General features: G+C 43.3%; 1 protein-coding gene across 1 annotated transcript in view; it reads left to right on the top strand.

Moving 5' to 3' along the window:
- Positions 1 to 22,049, top strand: part of CHN1 (chimerin 1) — a 173,113-nt gene that overhangs the window by 125,622 nt on the left and 25,442 nt on the right. The window lies entirely within an intron of this gene.

Genomic DNA, 22,049 nt, shown 5'->3' with positions numbered 1-22,049 from the left:
GATTTTGCAGAATTGGCTTAGTCTTAATGTCCATTGCTTGTCCGTCCAAAATTACAGCCAAGTGATCAGTGCTGTTTTTTATGGATCAATATCATTGCTCTGGCCTCTCCGGCTATCCAGGGTTGTCCCTTTAATGGCCTTAAATTCTGCAAGCTGAGCAATGATGTAATGGATTTCGATAACTGCACATATTCTCCCTGTGTTCCAGAGTTGGTGGGCTTCTCTTGATGGTCTTCACTCTCTGCACACGTCCACTTGCAGACACTGAGATATTGCAGCCGCATCCCCCTCCTGCTAGTCTTCTTTTTACTGTTTTATACCTTTTTTGCAACTAAGGAATTAGCTAAACCTTTACAAAAGAGTCTGCACACAAGAAATGGAGAAATGAATGTTGCAGTTATTAACTTTTCTTGAAGTTTTTTCATGCAGTTACATAACACTAAAGCTGTCCATACACAAACAATAGCTGTTATACAATGAGCCCATCTTCCTAGCATGCTTATTAAATGTGGTGCAGAAGTACACTGCCGTCAGACACCCGTGGTAAGGACATGTTCCAGCAACAAAAGGAATAGTGACTGACACTTGTTAATTGGTACAGTGGTATAGGCTGTAAATATATATATTTTTATTTATTTTTATTTATTTTATTTTTTTGCCAGGTCTTAAAAATATTGCACCTTTTAGTAGTTACAGCCATTTTCACAAGTTGTCATAAGGCACTTGATGGGTAAGCCTAATACCTAATTAAATTAACCCATTTCTGCTATGGCCAATTTTATTTATTTTATTTTTTACTCTTTCCTGAAGTCAAAACTTCTTCTTTTTTTCTTCTTCTATTAACATTGTTGTATGAGGGCATGTTCTTTTTTGGGACTTCTTTTTTTTTTCTTTGCAATTTCACTGTTCAGTTTGCCATAAAATGTGCTGGGAAATCAAGAAAGATACTCCAAGTGCACCTGCCAACATGATTCTTCAGGTCGGTACAATTATGGCAATATTAGACTGGTATAGTTGGGAGTTTGTAGGGTTTTGTCGGGGGTTTTTATGATGAACAAAAAATTTTACATTTCGTATTTTTTTTTTTTTTTTTAAATAAAACAAATGTTTTTCTGTGATCCTTACTTTATTTTTTTTTCTTTTCCTTCCCCCCCTCCCCCTCATTGATGGATCTGTGTGAGCTTGTGGGCTTGTTTTTTTGCATGGCGAACTGATGTTTTTATTGATGCTAGATATTTTGATCACTTTTTGAAAGTCTACTCTTCACAACTAATTGGTTTGTATCACTAAGGTCCTTAAAGGAAATAAAAGCAGGACTAGAAATGTCAATATATTTAAAGAGGTTGTCCACTACTTTAACATTGATGGCCTATCCTATAGGTCATCAATGTCTGATCGGCCAGGGTCCGGCATCCCCGCCAATCAGCTGCTTCCGGTGGCGGCGGCAGCAGGTGACCAGAAGTGCTCCATTCTGGAGATATCCTATCTGCTGATCGTGGCCCGCAGCCGGGTACTGCACATCCGCTTCCTAGTCCTATGAATAGGACCCAGCCGCAGCCGCTATCAGTTGACAGGGAAGCTCTGGAACTGAGGATCTCCTGCCACCTGCTAATGCAGCCAGGACTGAAGCAGCTGATTGGCGGGGGTGCCTGGTGTTGGATCCCAGCCATCAATCTAAAAGTATTGGACAACCACTTTAAATGAATATCCTCAACTACAAAATGTAGTCCCCATTCTTTGAATAAGGGATAACTCTCCAGTCGCTGGGGGTGCAGTTTGCGGCTCCATTCATTTTAATAGGAGCGCCATAGATCAGCTGCACCCGGTAATCTGCCATTACAATGACTGGAGCAGTAGTGGTATGATTGACCCTCCAGTCCATTCAGCCAGAGCTGAAGAGCCATGGTTCTCGGGATCACTGGACGCCACTGTGGTCGGAGCTACAGTGTTCGGAAAGTTATCCCCCCATCCAATGGGTAGGGGATGACTTTTAAACTTGAAAATAGCCCTTTAATGTTTAAATAAAATTTAAATTAAATAATAAAATTAAATAAATAATTATTAATAAATTAATAATTAAATAAAATTAAATATTAAAAAATATCCCCCTACCATTAACAGACTACATTCAATTGACAGACCAGAAAGTGGCTCCTTTCAGACTTTTTAGTGTGAAAGCAGCCACTTTCAGGTCTGTCAATTGCATGTTGTCTGTTAATGGTAGGGGGATATTTTTATTATATATAGCGCATGGTGGATTATGCATAAGGATTGAAAAAAATGGAGGTATAGTAGAGCAGCACAAAAGTATGTGGATTGCAGCATTTTACAACATGCAGTAAAGCATATTTGTGATTCCTAAAAAAATAATGCAGCCCCCAGAAACCATAAACATGATACATTCAGTATAAACATACACTCAATGCTCATCTAAAAGCTCTTACAATGCCCTGCATACTGGCAAAGAACCAAATTCACAATATGTGCAGATTTCTGCCCCGTTCACACTAGCATCATGGGTTGACAGACTTTTCAGATCCTTCATGATCCATTTTGTTAAATCTCCCATTCTAGCTGTCAGAAACCCAGTCATACTAAACGTCACATTGGATTGTCCGAAAATAATTTTTGTCCCAAAAACGTATTTTTTTTTTTTCATATGTAGTTTACAAATTGATCTTCCCCATCCATGCAACATTCTACATTTAATGCTCTAATAATGAATTCCCCCTCTGGCAAGCTTCTGGCAGCTTCTAGGCAAACGCCAGGGAATGCTCCAAAAATGCCCCCCCCCCCCCCCAATCCATGTGTTACACTAATTTTTAATTTGTATTTTTTGTCGCGCTACAGATTTTAATTATCTTCTAAATTATTGCATCACATAGGTATATTCACGCTTTGTGGTTCACTTGATGGCTTTTTTTTTTCTAATAGATTGTATAGTTACGTCGCTACCACAACAAATACCAAACATGGGGGCGAGAAACTGGCTATTCTAAGGCAGGAAACTCGCTGGGAAATTACTTGTGACTCCCTGCTGAACAGGAAGGGTCCATCAGACAGATGAATGGCCGCGCTGATGGGAAAACCTGTGTTTTTCATTACAGCCTTCCAATATATTTAGAACAGAATATTTTACTCCTGCTTTATTCTATTTTATACAGCACATAAAAATGTATTAGTGTATATTTGACATGCTGGTTATTTGTCTTGTATGGGTCAGTGACCCTAACAGAGAAGCAAGAAATATAAACACACGGAGGTGTTATACTGATGATACCCAGAATGAATGGGACAACGGGAGGTTTATCTTATGTTCCACCTGTGAGGTCTCCAGGGCATGAAGATGAACACCATCATATATGTTACATAAAAACATGCCTATAGGCAACCCTAAAGGAAAGGCCGTGCAATGCAGAGTTTACATATGCAAACACATGAGCATTCTGTATTAACCCTTGTCTGGTAACATATGACCCCATGCAGATTGGTACAAATAGTGATATTTGTTCATGGTACCAAACATGGATTAGTATGAAGATTGGCATGCATACAGTCAGGGCCAGAAATATTTGGACAGTGACACAAGTTTTGTTATTTTAGCTGTTTACAAAAACATGTTCAGAAATACAATTCTATATATAATATGGGCTAAAAGTGCACACTCCCAGCTGCAATATGAGAGTTTTCACATCCAAATCGGAGAAAGGGTTTAGGAATCATAGCTCTGTAATGCATGGCCTCCTCTTTTTCAAGGGACCAAAAGTAATTGGACAAGGGACTCTAAGGGCTGCAATTAACTCTGAAGGCGTCTCCCTCGTTAACCTGTAATCAATGAAGTAGTTAAAAGGTCTGGGGTTGATTACAGGTGTGTGGTTTTGCATTTGGAAGCTGTTGCTGTGACCAGACAACATGCGGTCTAAGGAACTCTCAATTGAGGTGAAGCAGAACATCCTGAGGCTGAAAAAAAAGAAAAAATCCATCAGAGAGATAGCAGACATGCTTGCAGTAGCAAAATCAACAGTCGGGTACATTCTGAGAAAAAAGGAATTGACTGGTGAGCTTGGGAACTCAAAAAGGCCTGGGCGTCCACGGATGACAACAGTGGTGGATGATAGCCGCATACTTTCTTTGGTGAAGAAGAACCCGTTCACAACATCAACTGAAGTCCAGAACACTCTCAGTGAAGTAGGTGTATCTGTCTCTAAGTCAACAGTAAAGAGAAGACTCCATGAAAGTAAATACAAAGGGTTCACATCTAGATGCAAACCATTCATCAATTCCAAAAATAGACAGGCCAGAGTTAAATTTGCTGAAAAACACCTCATGAAGCCAGCTCAGTTCTGGAAAAGTATTCTATGGACAGATGAGACAAAGATCAACCTGTACCAGAATGATGGGAAGAAAAAAGTTTGGAGAAGAAAGGGAACGGCACATGATCCAAGGCACACCACATCCTCTGTAAAACATGGTGGAGGCAACGTGATGGCATGGGCATGCATGGCTTTCAATGGCACTGGGTCACTTGTGTTTATTGATGACATAACAGCAGACAAGAGTAGCCGGATGAATTCTGAAGTGTACCGGGATATACTTTCAGCCCAGATTCAGCCAAATGCCGCAAAGTTGATCGGACGGCGCTTCATAGTACAGATGGACAATGACCCCAAGCATACAGCCAAAGCTACCCAGGAGTTCATGAGTGCAAAAAAGTGGAACATTCTGCAGTGGCCAAGTCAATCACCAGATCTTAACCCAATTGAGCATGCATTTCACTTGCTCAAATCCAGACTTAAGACGGAAAGACCCACAAAAAAGCAAGACCTGAAGGCTGCGGCTGTAAAGGCCTGGCAAAGCATTAAGAAGGAGGAAACCCAGCGTTTGGTGATGTCCATGGGTTCCAGACTTAAGGCAGTGATTGCCTCCAAAGGATTCGCAACAAAATATTGAAAATAAAAATATTTTGTTTGGGTTTGGTTTATTTGTCCAATTACTTTTGACCTCCTAAAATGTGGAGTGTTTGTAAAGAAATGTGTACAATTCCTACAATTTCTATCAGATATTTTTGTTCAAACCTTCAAATTAAACGTTACAATCTGCACTTGAATTCTGTTGTAGAGGTTTCATTTCAAATCCAATGTGGTGGCATGCAGAGCCCAACTCGCGAAAATTGTGTCACTGTCCAAATATTTCTGGACCTAACTGTATGTTCATTAGGCATGCCCAAGTACAAAGGGAAGGCAGCAGAAGATGTTGGGACATACTTGTTGGCACCTAAACACTTTTGCAGGCATATATAAAGGGAATCTGTCAGCAAGTTTTTGCTACCTCATCTGAGAGTAGCATAATGTAGACCTGAGTTCAACGATGTATCACTTGTATTTCTGTGTAGATGCACTCTGACACACTGAAGGATTTTAGGTTTTGTATGTAGCAGTGTTGAGAGGGCTGTCCCCGCCCACACCAGGCTTTCAGTGTACATTTCCATAGACAGTAGCTGCTAATCACAGAAGGGGCGGAGTCGGACTAAGGCTGCTGAGACCCACTAATGATAAAGATAACAGGCTTAAGCTAACATTGCAGGTAAGCATAAAAAGACTGTGAGATAACAGAAACAGGGCTGAATGTTCTATTTTAACTATTGCAGCATACTGTCCTCAGGTTATATTGCAGAAACCTGCTGACAGTCCCTTTTTTAAAGGATTTTTTTTTCTCAATTTCTGACTATTACAGTAGAATAGTCCAGTGATGATAATCTGATCACCACGTATCCATTGTGCTGGAACCTCTAGCGATCAGCTGTAAATTGTGGGGTAACCATTTCTTTTCCCTGCAGTGTCTCCGCTGGTGAAAAAGGGCATTACACCATGTCAACTCTCATCCATGGGTTAGTCCGTACGATGCAGGATGGATCCTTTTCAATAAGGCTGCTTTCACACATCCGGTTTTTGCAGTGCGGCTCAAAAACCTATGCAACAGATGCGGCGGAAAAAACGGATCCGTTGCATAAGTTTTTCCATGCGGCCCGTCCGTTTTTTGATAGATGCAGCTTGATACTGAGCATACGCAGTGCAAAAAACCGCATCCGTCGGTCGGATGTGGTTTTTGCCGCAGGACGCCGCATCCAGCGTCCATAGGCTTGCATTGTAAATCGCGCCGGATCCGGCACGATGCTGTTTTCTCGCCGCACAAAAAAAGTGCCAGGCAAGGTTCCATCCGGCTGCCGCATGGGTTAAATATGCTGCATCCGGCAAAAAACTGACGCAACGCAAGGCCATGCGGCACAATACGGCGCTAATGCAAGTCTATGCGGGGAAAAACGCAACCGGCGGCAAAAAAAATGGTTGCGTTTTTTCTGCAAAGCGCTGTATTGTGCCGCTCAGCAAAAACCGGATGTGTGAAAGCAGCCAAAGAGACTCCTTTTGTAACCCCTCTCCACTCTGAGACGATGATCCTAAATAATAAACCCCCTCTATTTCCTAATAGGATATGTCAAATTTAGAGTGTGGTTTTTATAGACACTAGCTGGTAGACGACAAGAACGCTGATCTGCATAAAATAAATTGAAGTTCATTGCAGATGACAAAAACATATTACTTTGCATTTTTGCAAAAAGGCAGACCTCTTAAAGACCTACATAACTATAAAGTAGGCCCCAAATGGTGTCTGTAATGTAAAATACCAATGTCTGATTGTACTCCATCTCCCCTGCTCCAGCTCCGGTCTCTGCCTTTTGACTGTTGCAGTAATTTCACGTCACCAGCTGACGTTACCGCTGCAGCCAATCACTAAGCTCAGTAGCACTGACCTCTCAAAACTACGGATAGTGCTTTATGGGTGACCCAGAGAGCAATGGGAACATGTTTATGTGTATTGGGAATACAGATTGCATGACCAACATTTTATTCCTCCTCATACTATAGTTGTAAGTGCCAAGTGGGCAGTCCCTTCAGGTGTAAAGTCCTGGGCTGTCTGCACTTGAGTGATAGCAGGGACTGAATCTTGATTGAGGTGACAACCACAGCATTTAGAGGGCAAGTGTCAAAAAATCGTCAGTGCCGAGCCCGAGACCCTGTGCACGTATAGCGCTCCCACTGGGCACTGACAATCAGATTGCAAGGAGGAATTAAAACTGATTCTGCATGACCATATAGATAGGCATGCCTCCTTTTCTCTTCTCATCGCCTTAATACTGCTGACAGGAAGTCTTTAAAGGGAACCTGTCAGCAGATTTGGGGCCTATAGGCTGCGGCCACCACCAGTGGGCTCTTATATACAGCGTTCTGACATGCTGTATATAAGAGCTCAGGCCATGGTGTAGAACGTAAAAATGACTTTATAATACTTCCCTAAACTCACCTGCCACCACCTTCATCTTTTCCAGCACCACTCCGGTCGGTCTCCTGTGATTTGTGATGTGCTGGCAGCTCCATTGTTTCATGGAGCACACCCGAGATCAAAACTCAATGTAAGTCTATGAGAGCTTCATTGTGGCTCTCATAGATTTGTACTGAGAATTTGTTACGTATCTTCTGACTTCCAATCTGTCAGAAGTTGCGAACGGAAGATTGTGCCTCGTGACCAGAGCAGCAATGATGATGGCGGCTGGTAAGTATAACACTGGGGCAGGGGACTTGGGGGTACTTTGCATGCTGCGACATCGCTAGCCGATGATAGCAATGCCGAGCGCGATAGTCCCCGCCCCCGTCGCACATGCGATCTCTTGTGATTGCTGCCGTAGCGCACATTATCGCTTCGGCAGCTTAACATGCACTTACCTGCCCTGTGACGACGCTCTGGCCGGCGATCCACCTCCTTCCTAAGGGGGCGGGTCGTGCGGTGTCACAGCAACGGCAGGCGGCCAATAGAAGCGGAGGGGCGGAGATGAGCGGGACGTAAACATCTCGCCCACCTCCTTCCTTCCTCATTGCAGCCGGGACGCAGGTAAGGAGTTGTTCCTCGCTCCTGCGGCTTCATACACAGCGATGTGTGCTGCCGCAGGAACAGGGAACAACATCGTACCTGTCGCTGCAGCGAAATTATGGAAATGACCGACACTACACAGATCACCGATCTACAAAGTTTTTGCGATCGTTTATCTGTGCATCTTGGCTTTACAAGTTGCGACATCGTTACCGGATGTGTGTCACTTTCGATTTGACCCTGACGATATCGCACTAGTGATGTCGCAACGTGCAAAGTACCCCTTAGATTTAAAGCACCACTCCAGCATGGAAATTAAAAAAAACACTGGATGGTGCTTTAATTTATGGCTTAAAAACGTATGCCTTTTCCATAGTCTGCAGTTTACTGGCCTAAGCTGTGATCTTTATGGTCTTCTATAGAGGTCTAGTCTTTCTTGTGAGACCAGTATATGCCGATAGATGTTCTTAGGAAGCCCATGTATATCATTGTGCGGCTGCCATTCCTGTTTGTGTGATGGCTATGGCTTACCATTGAAGTGCAGGTCCTGCTATGTTATTCTCCTGGTCAAGCAATATAGGCCCAAAAAGTGAAATTGCAAATTGAACTATATATGAGTTTCATTGTTTAGACGTTGATAATTCCAGCATCATCATCCAAGTCTCGAGTAATCTATTTTACTGTATCATAGAAGGATAGATGTCAGCAGTAACGTAACCAGTTATTGATGTAATCGGTCATGTGAAAACCTATTGTGAAATGTTGTTAAACCCAGTTGACTAACAGCAATAAAAACTGTGCCTAAAATCCACATTATTTTTTTTATGGGTCTGGTAATTGAAGTCAAATATTGCATTGTGCAGATCAAACTGGAAAAGGAATGATATATTTCCATAGCAATGTTATTTTACTTTACGGGAACATAAAGGGCTCCTTTCTTCTTGATTTCTGCAGTATTGTTCTGCGGCCATAAAAATATTTGGCTATACGTACGCCTAATTTGTTTTGTTTTTCAGCTTTTTTTTTTTTTAATTAGTGCCATAGTTTTTCTATGTTCTATGTTTTTCTAAGGATGATAAATGAGTTTGAATAGAAAACAATTATCACAGCGGCTTCTGTTGTCACCAGTAGATCTATATTTATATTTTCAATCAACTGTCCAATTGGATTTCGTGTAAATGGGAAGAGCATCATCCATTGCAATCTTTCATGTGTCAACAAGTTTCAGGCAGGTGTGGGGAAAAAATGGTGCAAAGTATGGATGTTTTCAAAAGTGAAGTTCTTGATGATGTGATAGATTGTTGACTGAGGTGCAATCTTTGTAGCAGCGATACTCTTCCCTGTTAGGCCATTTTTGTGCAGAGCAATGATGGCTGCACGTGTTTCTTTAGAGATAACCATGGTTAACTGAAGAGAAACAATGATACCAAGCACCAGCCTCCTTTTAAAGTGTCCAGTGGTGTCATTCTTACTTAATCATGACTGATTGATCGCCAGCCCTGTCCTCATCAACACCCACACCTGTGTTAATGGAACAATCACTAAAACAATGTTAGCTGCTCCTTTTAAGGCAGGAATGCAATGCTGTTGAAATGTGTTTTGGGGGTTAAAGTTCATTTTCTTAGCCAATATTGACTTTGCAAGTAATTGCTGTTAAGCTGATCACTCTTTATGACATTCTGAAGTATATGCAAATTGCCATTAGAAAAACTTAAGCAGTAGACTTTGTAAAAATTAATATTTGTAGCATTCTCAAAACTTTTGGCCATGACTGTACTGTATTTTTCGCTTTATAAGACGCACCTGATTATAAGACGCACCCCCAAATTTGGTGAAGCAAGAGAATTTTTTTTTTAATAAATGGCGTCCGTCTTATAATGCCATAATGCCAGTGTCCGTCTAACAAATCATATAGGGTATATGTCCCTCATAGCCCCCCCATCCTAAAATTAGCCCCCTTAATCTGGATATGGCCCCCTTATATTGAATATAGCCCCGTTGTGCTGGCACACATCCCGCAGTGATGCCACACGTCCCCCAATGATGCCACATGTCCCCTATTGCTGGCACACGTCCCCTATGGGTGGCACACGGCCCCTATTGCTGCCCATGGCCCCCTGTGACTGGCACACGTCCCCTATTGCTGCCCATGGCCCCCTGTGGCTGTCACACGGCCCCTATTACTGCCCATGGCCCCCTGTGGCTGGCACACAGCCCCTATTGCTGCCCATGGCCCCCTGTGGCTGGCACACAGCCCCTATTGCTGCCCATGGCCCCCTGTGGCTGGCACACGGCCCCTATTGCTGCCTATGGCCCCCTGTGGCTGGCACACGGCCCCCTGTGGCTGGCACACGGCCCCCTGTGGCTTGCACACGGCCCCTATTGCTGCCCATCGCCCCCTGTAGTTGGCACACATCACCCTGTGTTTGATATGGCCCCCATGTTGCTGCTTATAGTAAAATAAACTCTTTCCTTACCTTCTGCAGCGCTGTCCTCCCTCGTGTCTCCCTCCGTGCTGCTGAGCTCCTCCACTTCCTGTTTCTCAGTGCCGGTCATGTGATCAGCACTTCAGAGTGACATCATCTCTGCGTGCATGATCACAGCGGCAGGAGGGAGACACCAGGGAGACATGCTGGAGGTAACTGAAGAGTTTTTTATTTTACTATGGGCAGCAGCATCTGGGCCATATCTAACACTGGGGGGACATGTGCCATCAAAGGGGAGCACAGGCACATATATGCGCCGCTCCCCCAGCCCGTCACCGCGGTGCGGTTTGAGCACCACGGTGATGGACAGCGGCAGTGCATATTATATTAGTGGGAGCAGGATATCTCCCGATCTCCTGCTGCAGCCTTCACCAGCCTCTACTAGCCTGCCTCAGCCTCCAGCACCGCTCCAGAGCTGCCCCCACCTCCCCTGGACCCTGCAGTATATAATCCGTATATTCGGATTATAAGACACACCCACTACTTTACCCCAAAATTTGGGGGAACAAAAGTGCGTCTTATAAAGCGAAAAATACAGTAAATCAAAACTTCTTTTTTGCCTTCCAATCTGCATCAGTTCTTCTATGAACACTTGTACAGAATCTGGCATATACATTATATACGTTGAAACACAGTCAGCAACAGCTTAAAACTGCGTGAGGAACAGCCAAACTGCTACAAAGGTGAGGTTGTGGAAGACAGTTTCATGTCAAAGGACAAACACCATGGCAAGACGGAGCGCAGCAACAAGAAACAAGGTAGTTATACTGCGTCAGCCAAGTCTCTCCCAGGAAAATATTTCAAAGTAGAATGGGGTTTCAAGATGTGCTATTCAGGTTCTTTTGAAGAAGCAAGAAATGGGCAACGTTGTGGACCATATTCGCAGCACATTAAAGGCAGCACATTTTTACTTAACTTCAAAATTGGAAGATGTTCCCCAGTGTCATTTCAGAACTGGCAACAACCATTGAGATCCAGCTACACCCATCCACTGATCGGGGAAGTCTTGTCAGAAGAAGTCTTCATGGAAGCATTGCGGCATAAATCAAATGTCAACTAGGCAAATCAACTCCACCATGCACGAAAACATCAGAACTGTCTTTCTGAAAAATGGCAGCTAGTACTCTTTACCCATGAGTCAAAATGTTAAATATTTGGCTTCAACAGAAGTTCAGTTTGTTCACAAATAGGCTGGAGAGTGGTATAATAATGAGTCTGCAGGCAACAGTGAAGCACAGTGGGAACGATCCTTGAACGTTTGGGGCTGAAAATGGATTTGGAGATTTGGTCAGGATTAGTGATGAGCGAGCACTACCGAGATCGTACTCATAACGAGCAGTTGGATGCTAAGATGGGTGAAACTCGAGTACCAAGTATAATGGAAGTCAATAGGGAACTCTTACGGAACAATGCTCGTCCCCCATTGACTTCCATTATACTCAGGTGCTCGAGTCATGTCCATCTGAACATCCAACTGCTTGTTACGAAGACCTGAGCATGGTAGTGTTCACAAATCACTAGTAAGGGTTAATGAGGTCCTCAATGCTGCAAAATACAGGCAGATAAGCCATCATGTAATTCCATAGGGTAGGTGTCTGTCTCCAAATTTATTCTGCAACAGGTCAATGACCCCAAACATGCAGCCAATGTCATTAAGCACTATCTTCAGTGTAAAGAAGAAATGAGTACTGGAAGTGATGACACGTACCCAACATAGGTGTGATGTCAACATGGAGTCTGTGTGCAATTACATAAAGATTTGCACAGGCTTCATACACAGAAGATCTTGGGTCTGTTCTCCAAGATGTTTGGAACAAACCTCCCTGCCGAGTTCTTACCTAGAAGATTGATGCAAACGACCGTCACAACAAATATTGTTTGGTTTTAGGTTTCTCTTTTGTTCACTCACTTTGCATTTTGTGAATAAAAAAAAAACAAAACATTTAGGCTACTTTCACACATCCGGTTTGAGCAGTGCGGCTCAATCCGCCTGTGCAAGCTATGCAACGGATGCAGTGAAAACACCGCATCCTTTGCATAAGTTTTTACATGCGGCCCGTCCGTTTTTTTCCGGTTGCGGCATGCTACTGAGCATGCGCAGTGGAAGAAACCGCATGCGGCGGCCGGATGCGTTTTTTTCCGTATCGCGACGCATCCGGCGTCCATAGGCATGCATTGAAAAATGCGCCGCAGCGGCCGGATGCAGCGCCATGCGTTTTTTTTGCCGGAGCAAAAAACGTTGCAGGCAACGTTTCATCCGGCCGCGGCATCGGCTAAATCTGCCGCATGCGGCAAAAACCGGACCGACCGCAAGCCCATGCGGCACAATACGGCACTAATGTAAGTCTATGCAAAAAAAAAACGCAACCGGCGGCAAAAAAAACGGTTGCGGTTTTTCTGCAGAGTGCCGTATTGTGCCGCAGAGCAAATACCGGATGTGTGAAAGTAGCCTTACACTTCTATTTCTGAAAGCATCCGTTCTATACAAAAGATAGTCAGATGTGAAAGATCTGCTGCACAGTGCTGTATATGGATGGAAACGGAAGCATTTGTAGAATTAAATTCTGACTTGATCTAGAAAGCGGCATATGGCTATGTTCACCAGTGGAGGCTAGTTTCAATCAAAAATCCACAACATATTACAGTAGCAACTGAAATCTCATCTGCACAATGCCGAAATTAAAAAGTCTGCTCTGATATTGACCTGTGGGCTTTTACATCTGCATCATGTCAATGTTTTCTGTGTATTTTCCCCTGGGTTTACCCTTCACAATGCATTGAGTCAAATTCATGGCAAATCCACAAAAATGGCCACATGTGAAATATACAGACTTTGCTTCTTGTTTGCATATAAATCCACTTTAGGAATCTGCGACAAATCTCCCTTGTGTGGATTTAACCTTACATTTTAATACTATTTTATGTTATATAATATTGTGGAAATATGCAAAGTCTAATATTATCATTCTGAAATGAAATTTGATAACTACAATGTCAAATTTTGGAGTATTTTCTGACAAACACTCTATTAAATCGGGGTTTGTTTCTGCTCACATTACTGTACCGATATACTTTGGTTGTGTATGTTAGTAAGGCCTAAGCCACACAGGATAAAAATCAGTGTGGAGTGTGATAAAAAATCGCATTCCACTCAGACTGATATTAGCCTGTGTGCCAACACCCATGAGCGATTTTTATTTTCTCAGCCCTAATCGGACCGAGAAAACAATCGCAGCATGCTGCGAGTGTAATGCGTTCCTTGCTTCTCTCGCACCCATTCAAGTCTATGGGGCAAGAGAAAAATCTCACTGCACTCGCGGTACACCGGTGTACCGCAAGTGCAGGGCGAAAATGGCAATAGCCGGCTGCGGAGGAGAGGAGATAAATCCCTCCCGCCCCACCGCAGTGCCGGCCCTCCCCTCCTCAGTGCCGGCCCTCCCCTCCTCAGCGCCGGCCCTCCCCTCCTCAGCGCCGGCCCTCCCCTCCTCAGCGCCGGCCCTCCCCTCCTCAGCGCCGCCCCTCCCCTCCTCAGCGCCGCCCCTCCCCTCCTCAGCGCCGCCCCTCCCCTCCTCAGCGCCGCCCCTCCTCAGCGCCGGCCCTCCCCTCTTCAGCGCCGGCCCTCCCCTCTTCAGCGCCGGCCCTCCCCTCTTTAGCGCCGGCCCTCCCCTCCTCAGCGCCGGCCCTCCCCTCCGCAGTGCAGGCCCGCCCCCCGCTCGCACGATCTGACCTCAGTCTCAGGGACACTCGCATGCTACTCGGCTCTCACTGTGCTGCAAGCGTGAGCCAAGTGTCATGCGAGGGGATCGCAGTAATCCCCGTGTTGCCCCAGCCTAATGTTACCAATGCTATCCTCTAACTTATGCTAATATATATTGATATACAGACTGTTCAGGAAAGTCTGTATGGATGTAGCACAGAGAAAAGGGAATGTTTCTTATCATGAAGCAAATTATTGTTACTTTTTGTTTAGTATTATCAGTCACTTTGGGGGGAAAAAAGCCAAAAAAAAGCATCGCACATAGAAAGTCTTGGAAACCCTCACTTCTCAAGGTCATGGCTTTATGTCAGATGTCTTCCTTTATGATAAGATAATGAAATATCTTTGTGCAATATTCTGCATGTTTTTACATGATTGACTGCAGAAGCAAAATTATAATTTCCCCTGTAATTTTAGTTTTCGACAGATTTATTCATTGCTTTTGACCTTCATTTTTCCTGATCCTAGTGGTTCTTACAGTCAGGCTTCCCTGTATCAAACATGCTTTTTTAAATTATGTTTTTATAAGTTTTGTTCTTTGGTTTCTTGCCACATATCAAACCGCATGGATGGGATCACAAGACAATGGTGAAATCTTACCTACTACATGATGCTTCCCTTGGATGGAGTTGACCCTATGACTATAGTATATACTATAATATGACATTAGAACTGTTCCTTCACAGAATGTGACACTTGTGAGTGTGAGGAGCCCCTAATGTGCACTTCTTAAAGAGGACCCATCACTGATTATTTTAATGTAGTCGGAGTCCCTCCTGCAATTGGTGCTGCTCAACTAATTCTAGAACAGTTTTTCATCTGTGCCCCTGTGTTCCAAAAATATGCCTCCTGCCAACTCCTACTGCCAACTGGGCGTGTACCCCAAATCATCTCTGTTCAGCGATATACGCCCAGATGGTTGTAGGAAAATGTTTGCCTCTTTATTATTGGTAAGCGGGCTTTACACGCTGCGACATCGCTAGCCGATGCTAGCGATGGCGAGCGTGATAGCACCCGCCCCTATCGTTATGCCGATATTTGGTGATCGCTGCCGCAGCAAACATTATTGCTACGGCAGCGTCACACGCACTTACCTGGTCGTCGTCGTCGCTGAGACTGCCGAACAATCCCTCCCTCAAGGGGGAGGGATGTTCGGCATCACAGCGATGTCACCGCTCTGTCACTAAGTGGCCGGCCAATCAAAGCGGAGGGGCGGAGATGAGCGGGACGAACATACCGCCCACCTCCTTCCTTCCTCATTGCTGGCTTGTGGCAGGTAAGGAGAGGTTCCTCGTTCCTGCGGCGTCACACTTACAATGTGTGATGCCGCAGGGACGAGGATCAACTTCGCCCACGCGACAGCAGCGATATTTGAGAATGGACCCCCATGTCAGCGAGGAGTGATTTTGGACGTTTTTGCAACGATCCAAAATCGCTCCTAGGAGTCACACACAACGAGATCGCCACAGCGGCCGGATGTGCGTCACAAAATCCGTGACCCCAACGACATCGCTGTAGCGATCTCGTAGCGTGTAAAGCCCGCTGTAGGCATACTGTAACTTTGGAACAAAGGATCACAGAAGAGAAACTGCTCCAAAAGTAGTGGAGCAGCACAAATTGGGGGAAGAATTCAATATAAATTTCATATATTCATACACTGCATATACCCAGAAACAAGGTGTACAGTATATACTTTAACATTTCTATAAAACCTATTCACCAGACCAAGCCCATGTGGTACATAAAAATATATTATATATATATATTAATGTTATGTATACACATGTTGCCTCAGGCAGATGGATGCCGCAACATCTACCAGACTAAAGGCTGCTTTACACACAATGATCTCGTTAGCTATGTGACACGCCAGATCGTAGAAACGATTTGCCGAGATCGCACATAGGTCGATATGTGACCGGCGCTACACAAAACGACCTATGTCCGATCTCGGCAAAACGTATCTAGGATCTGGCGTGTCACATCGCTAACGAGATTGCTAGCGCTATCGTTGTGTGTAAAGCAGCCTTAAGTCACTGCTGGACATATTGATCAAGAGTGAATATGCCCGATGTTAGATATAAATGCTATGTACACTTGTCCTGAGATGCACCTGGCTCATTTGGACATAAATGGGATAGGTTTTCCACCTTTTGGCTGCACATTTTCAAAAGTATGGAAATCACAAAACGAGTTTCATCGCTCAATTTTATCAATTTTTTGATAAAAAGGAGTTGTCCAACAAATTGAAAAGTTGAGTACTTTGCAAATATAAATTGAATATATTTTCAAAACCTAACGGTTTTCTGACCGCAAAATGTGCCTTTTTTGTGATGTTCCGACACCAGCAGAGAGCATTCCCACTCCTTGTTGGCCGTGATGGTGATAAAGGAGGCTGGTTATTGGGCACCGTTCACTAGCTATGCCAACCTCCTGATTCTGCGTGATCAATTCTAGAGAAGGAAACTGGCTTACACAATGAACTGAGCTACACAGCCAGCCCCCTTCAGACTCCCTTTACAGATTCGCTGAAAAGTCATGGGAATGTACATTTCAGGAACCTTGTGATGGACTCTAAAATCGAGACATCGGTGAAGTTTGGAAAATCAAACTATATTAATAACTTTATTTCATTTGAACTTTGTGTCCTCTGACAATCCGCTGATCACGTGATTTCAATAGCCGGGTCCTTGGCAACTATCTGGCTATTGACGGATTCTACACCAAGAAATTAGGTAGTGCTCGTAAGGTTTTATGTGCAGTATAGGTGATTATAAGCTGTAGGTAGAGGAAAGCTGAACACGCCTAACAATGTGGGTCACCATCCATCCATGGAGTGCTGCGATTGAAAGTCCACCGTCATTTGCGTCGGAAACGCGTCAGGTCTCATTGTTCTGGATGGACTTTTCATTTTATATTAAAATAAAGTAAGAAGAGTTTTTATATTTTGGATGTGCCGATTTTTCTTCCTTATATGTGATTATAGCCACATTTTAGGGAGAATTTTTTCTCTAATCGTTTAAAAGTAGTTTTATGACTCTTAGGACCATTTATTTTTGTACAATAGTATTTATGTAGGAAAGATTTATACTTTCTCCAGAATTAGTGGCTTGGATTAATACAATGCTGTGGTGGAATTGCCAATTGGGACACCCTCGAATATCCAGTAAGTGATATAGTATATATGGAAGCTTCAGCTCAGACTTCCTCTTCAGGGCATGAAGTCTCACGTTCTCATTGTTCCATACACGTCTAGTCTTGGGGAATGATTTGTAATATGTTTTGAAGACCTTTCTCAAGACGTTAAGACGATGAAATCTTAAAGGGACTCTGATAGGAAGAAAGGACAAATCTGTGTTCTCTCACTCATTTCCCAAAGATTAGTAGAATGAATATAGAGCAGGTTAGGAAGTATGACTAACCGTGTCCACGGAATAAAAACAGACCTTGCTTCTGTCAGGAGCAGCCAACAGATCTTATCCGTTTAACTGCTGCTTGTCTGCAGCCGCCTAATCTGGCCAGATATACAGGGGACGTCTGGAGTCGCTGGCGGATGACCATGTTCAGAGCGGTGCCGCTTCCTGCAAACAAATTGACTGGAGTGTAATAATTGTAGTAATTAAGTTTTTGATTTTACCACGTAATTGAATGGAAACGTTGTTCAACTAACAAGAATGCCTCTATAAATCGGGGGGGGGGGGTTGTTTGGAGTTCATTTTTCCAATGTCTTATGCACTCCGACCACACACTATAAACACTATACGTTACTTTTTAGAATAGATGGTACTTCAGAATGTATAAAACTTTGGGAAAAAATTCATACATCATAGACACTGTGAGATGTAAAAATCTAGCAGAGATACAGTGTTTGGCTATGTGCGCACGCTGCGTTTTTGGCCGCTAAAAATGCACAAAAACGCACCTGCGTCGAAAAAACGCATGCGTTTTTACCGCGATTTGGTGTGGTTTTGGCTGCGTTTTGCTGCGTTTTTGATCTCTGCGTTTTGCTGCGTTTTTCCAATGCATTGCATGGGCGAAAAACGCAGGAAAGAATTGACATGTCCATTTTTTATTTTTTTTTTCAAGCTCAAAAACGCAGCTTAAAAAAACAGTTGTGTGCGGACAGCAAAAATGAAAACTCATAGACTTTGCTGGGGAAGCAAAGTCATGCAGTTTTGAGGCCAAAAACGCACCCGAAAAACGCGCAAAAACGCACTGTGCGCATATAGCCTTTCCCTGAAAATAAGACCTACCCCTAAAATAAGACCTAGCATGATTTTACAGGATTTTTGGAGTATGCTTGAAATATAAGCCCTAGTCCAAAAATAAGCGCTAGTTACAGTCAGGGCCGGCGTTAGGGGGAGGCAAACTGTACAATTTCTCAGAGCCTTCACTCTCTTAGGGATCCCGAGGTTAAGATTGTTTAAGGACCTTTCATTACATCATGTCACATGACTGTGAAGTGATCAAAGGTCTCTTAATACAGGATCTGAACAGGAGACAGACTGGAATTAGGGAGAAGGGAGAGCAAGCCTGGCAAGTTCACAGGGCCTCCATTCTCCTTGGGGTCCCAGTGTTTATATCCTGATAAGACTGCTTAATGACCTTTGCGACATCACATCATGTGACTAGGTTGTCACCAAAAAGGTCTCTTATTGCAGGAACCGAAGGCTGAAGAGAAGAGAGGCTGGTACACCGTAGTTCCAAAAAGGGTCTATGGTTTCCAGCACTCCAGCTACACTTTCCACAACCTACACCAATCCTTAGAACAGTGCTCTGAAAGCTTCTTTTTTTGTATGGGACTGCTGTTTATACTCTGCTTTTTCCGGCAGTCCTGTTGACATGAATGTGTCTGTGTCATCCATGCGCCACCAACTCTCCACCCTAACGGGGTGGTGCAGAGCCCCATTCTTGGAATCATTGGGGACCCAGTGGTCGGACAGTCAGTATCAGCAAGTTTTTCTTATCCTATGGATAAATGATAATTTGCTGAGTTGGGAATAACCCTTTAAGTAATCAATTTTATTAGTATAGATTGGTGTCCATGAATTTGCCCTTAGGTATCCCAGCACATTATGGCTCTATCAATCGATCATACTGCAGGCCCTATTCTACTATGTATGGCTCTGATATTATAAGGAGCCCTGACGAAAAATTATTGTGGCATGCTCCATCGGATTCAATGCTTCTATAGAGAAAAGCATGACGCCATATTGGAGGACGCCGATAAGGATCTGTGCAGCTGCCCTGCACTGCTGTGATGATTGCAGGACCAAAGAATACTGATATTACCTGCATCTCGTTACATTATATACTCTTTTCTTTTGTAAAGTTGTTAATTCTCCCACAAACGCATGCGGACCCCTGATACACAATTACCAGGATACAGATCGATGGGCTAATGTACATAAATAAGACTAATTTCCCATGTACATGTAATTATTGCAGCATGTAGATGATCCCTATATGGCTGTGGTGCCTACACTTCTACATGTTTCACTTCCCTAATTACTGCTCCCATGGGACTTATTATAGATTTCTGCGAGTAATAATCTCGCTCATATCCATTTTCTCCTCTATAAAGTGAAAATTACCTCCCCCGGAGCTCTGTAGACTTTTATTAACCATATTGTCTGCTTTCTTCTGTTATTACCTTATCGGGAGGGCTCTTTGTTTGCCGTAGATTAATGTGTTCTTGTGGGGGAGTCTACATGTAAAATAGCTTTCTAATATATTCATATACCTTAGAATAATAGTGTTTAAGTCCTATTAGTTATGTATGTATTCTGCTCTGAAATTTGTTTGCCGTTTATGGCATTACATCGAAAGCTCAGATAATTGTGTTAAGCAGTATTCACACATGGTCAGGTTGCGGGTTTTGTGGGGGGTTTTAGCAGAAATTTTAACAAAACATCCTTTTGCTACTTTTAGGAATTCGTATCTGTATACGGAAACTCTTTTATTACAGTTGACCAAAAATTGGGCATGTTGCCCACGACAGTCAGTCGTAGGGCCCATTTTATTGTTCCAGATCCCATGTGGTCCATATGCCTATGCAGTCAGGAGCGAAGCAATGGCTTACACAAAGCCTTGCTCTAGCACCAGAGATTAGAGAGAGCCCTGCTCTCTGACATTTTAACCCAACGAACTTGATCAACGCTGTACATGGCATTCAAAAACCCTCTAAAACCCTCTAAAACCAGGGTGCGTCTTATGGTCAGGTGCGTCTTATAGTCCGAAAAATACGGTAACCAGACAACCCCTTTATGTTAAACTTGGGTATGCCCTGACAAATTATATATATATTTATATTATACACTGGTAATACATATACACACAGTGCATATACATATAAAATTATGAGCGTTGGAAACAGTGTTCTGGTTCTCAATGCTGTTTAGGAAATTCTTTGAGTTTTCTAAGATCCTTTTAACACCGCTAAATTTTTTAAGCTGATTTTGCTGTGTGTTATCACTAGTTTTTTCTTCAAGGGTATTTGGAATTTGCTTCATGAAAGAGAGTTACGGTAACATTCTTGTACCAAAAGTCACCTCTGGTAACCACAGATGGATTAGTCCAGAGGTCACCAACTTGTGGCCCAGGAGCTTTCTGTGTGGGGCCCCGGGAGCCCTCGATGTGTGTCCCGGGAGCTCTCGGTGTGTGGCTCATGACTGTCTGCCTCCTTGGTGCATTAACAGCAGGTCTAACCAACAGCTATGAAAATGAGGCCTTCAGATGGCAATATTTGTGAGTAGACTTACTCAGAACAGTGGATCTAGATTGCATACTAATGGGGTGATACTGCCACTTAGAGGGATGGAACTAGATGCAGTAGTGTGGTGACTGTGCTTCATGTGAGAGTACTAAATGGGGGTAAAAATGGGCACCCCAAGATTTAAGTATAATGTCAATAAGGGAAGGGGGGTCACAAGGTCTCCGTGTGCTTTCTTTGAGTGGCTAAGTTTTGGCTGCCATTATACCATAATGGGAAGGCACTGAGTGCCACTACGGTGGGGAAGAGGGGTCACTGGATATGGTTCATAACCATTAATCAGAGCTGAATGTAGCTACAAGGTAAGAAAGGTTGAGGACTAGTGACGAGCGAGTTTCGAAATACTTGGATTCGCGATACTCGTAATGAGTACTGTCTAATACTCGTGTATGATTTCCGAATAGCTTGTCCAATGCAAGTCAATGGGGAAAACTTGCAATGCAATGAGTAACCCGAATGCCGTACTATTCTCGCTACTTGCACGAATAGTGTGGAATTCGGGTTACTCGTTACATTGTGAGTATTCCCCATTGACTTGCATTGCACACGCTATTTGGAATGCATGCGTGAGTAGTAGACAGAACTCATTACGAGTATCGCGAATCCGAGTATTTCGAAACTCGCTCATCATTATTGAGGGCTGACCTAATTAGTCTCCGATGCAGGCTGATCTGTGGCTTTGCAAATCTGTGGCAAAGATCTGAGCTTTAGACTTTTTAATCAGCTTCAAATTTTTAAGCCTGAAATATCTATCATCTAACATGCAATAAGGAAAGAGACATGTATCATCGGATTGTGTAATTTGCATGCTGCAATAATGGTACATAGAAAAGTCTTGTAATTGACATTTCCATTCAGTTTATCTATAGATTAAGTTTCTTGGAACTTTTTAGGACAAAAGTAGAAAAGGTTTTTTTTGTTTTTTGTTTTTTTTTAAATGGTATTTTGTACCATGTGGAATCCTCTTCCCCTATATTACTCACCATGCACACATCATATATAGATTTTTTTTTTACACTCCTATTGTATCAGACAATCTTGACCACAGACTGGTGAGCTTTAAATAGTAACTTATTGCCTGTGTTGTCAGAGGCCGGGGCCATAGGTTATC

This window comes from Anomaloglossus baeobatrachus, chromosome 7, assembly GCF_048569485.1.
Source record: "Anomaloglossus baeobatrachus isolate aAnoBae1 chromosome 7, aAnoBae1.hap1, whole genome shotgun sequence".
Lineage (NCBI taxonomy): Eukaryota > Metazoa > Chordata > Amphibia > Anura > Aromobatidae > Anomaloglossus > Anomaloglossus baeobatrachus.
The sequence above is the reverse complement of the archived record's forward strand: the minus strand, read 5'-3'. Positions and strand labels throughout refer to the sequence as shown.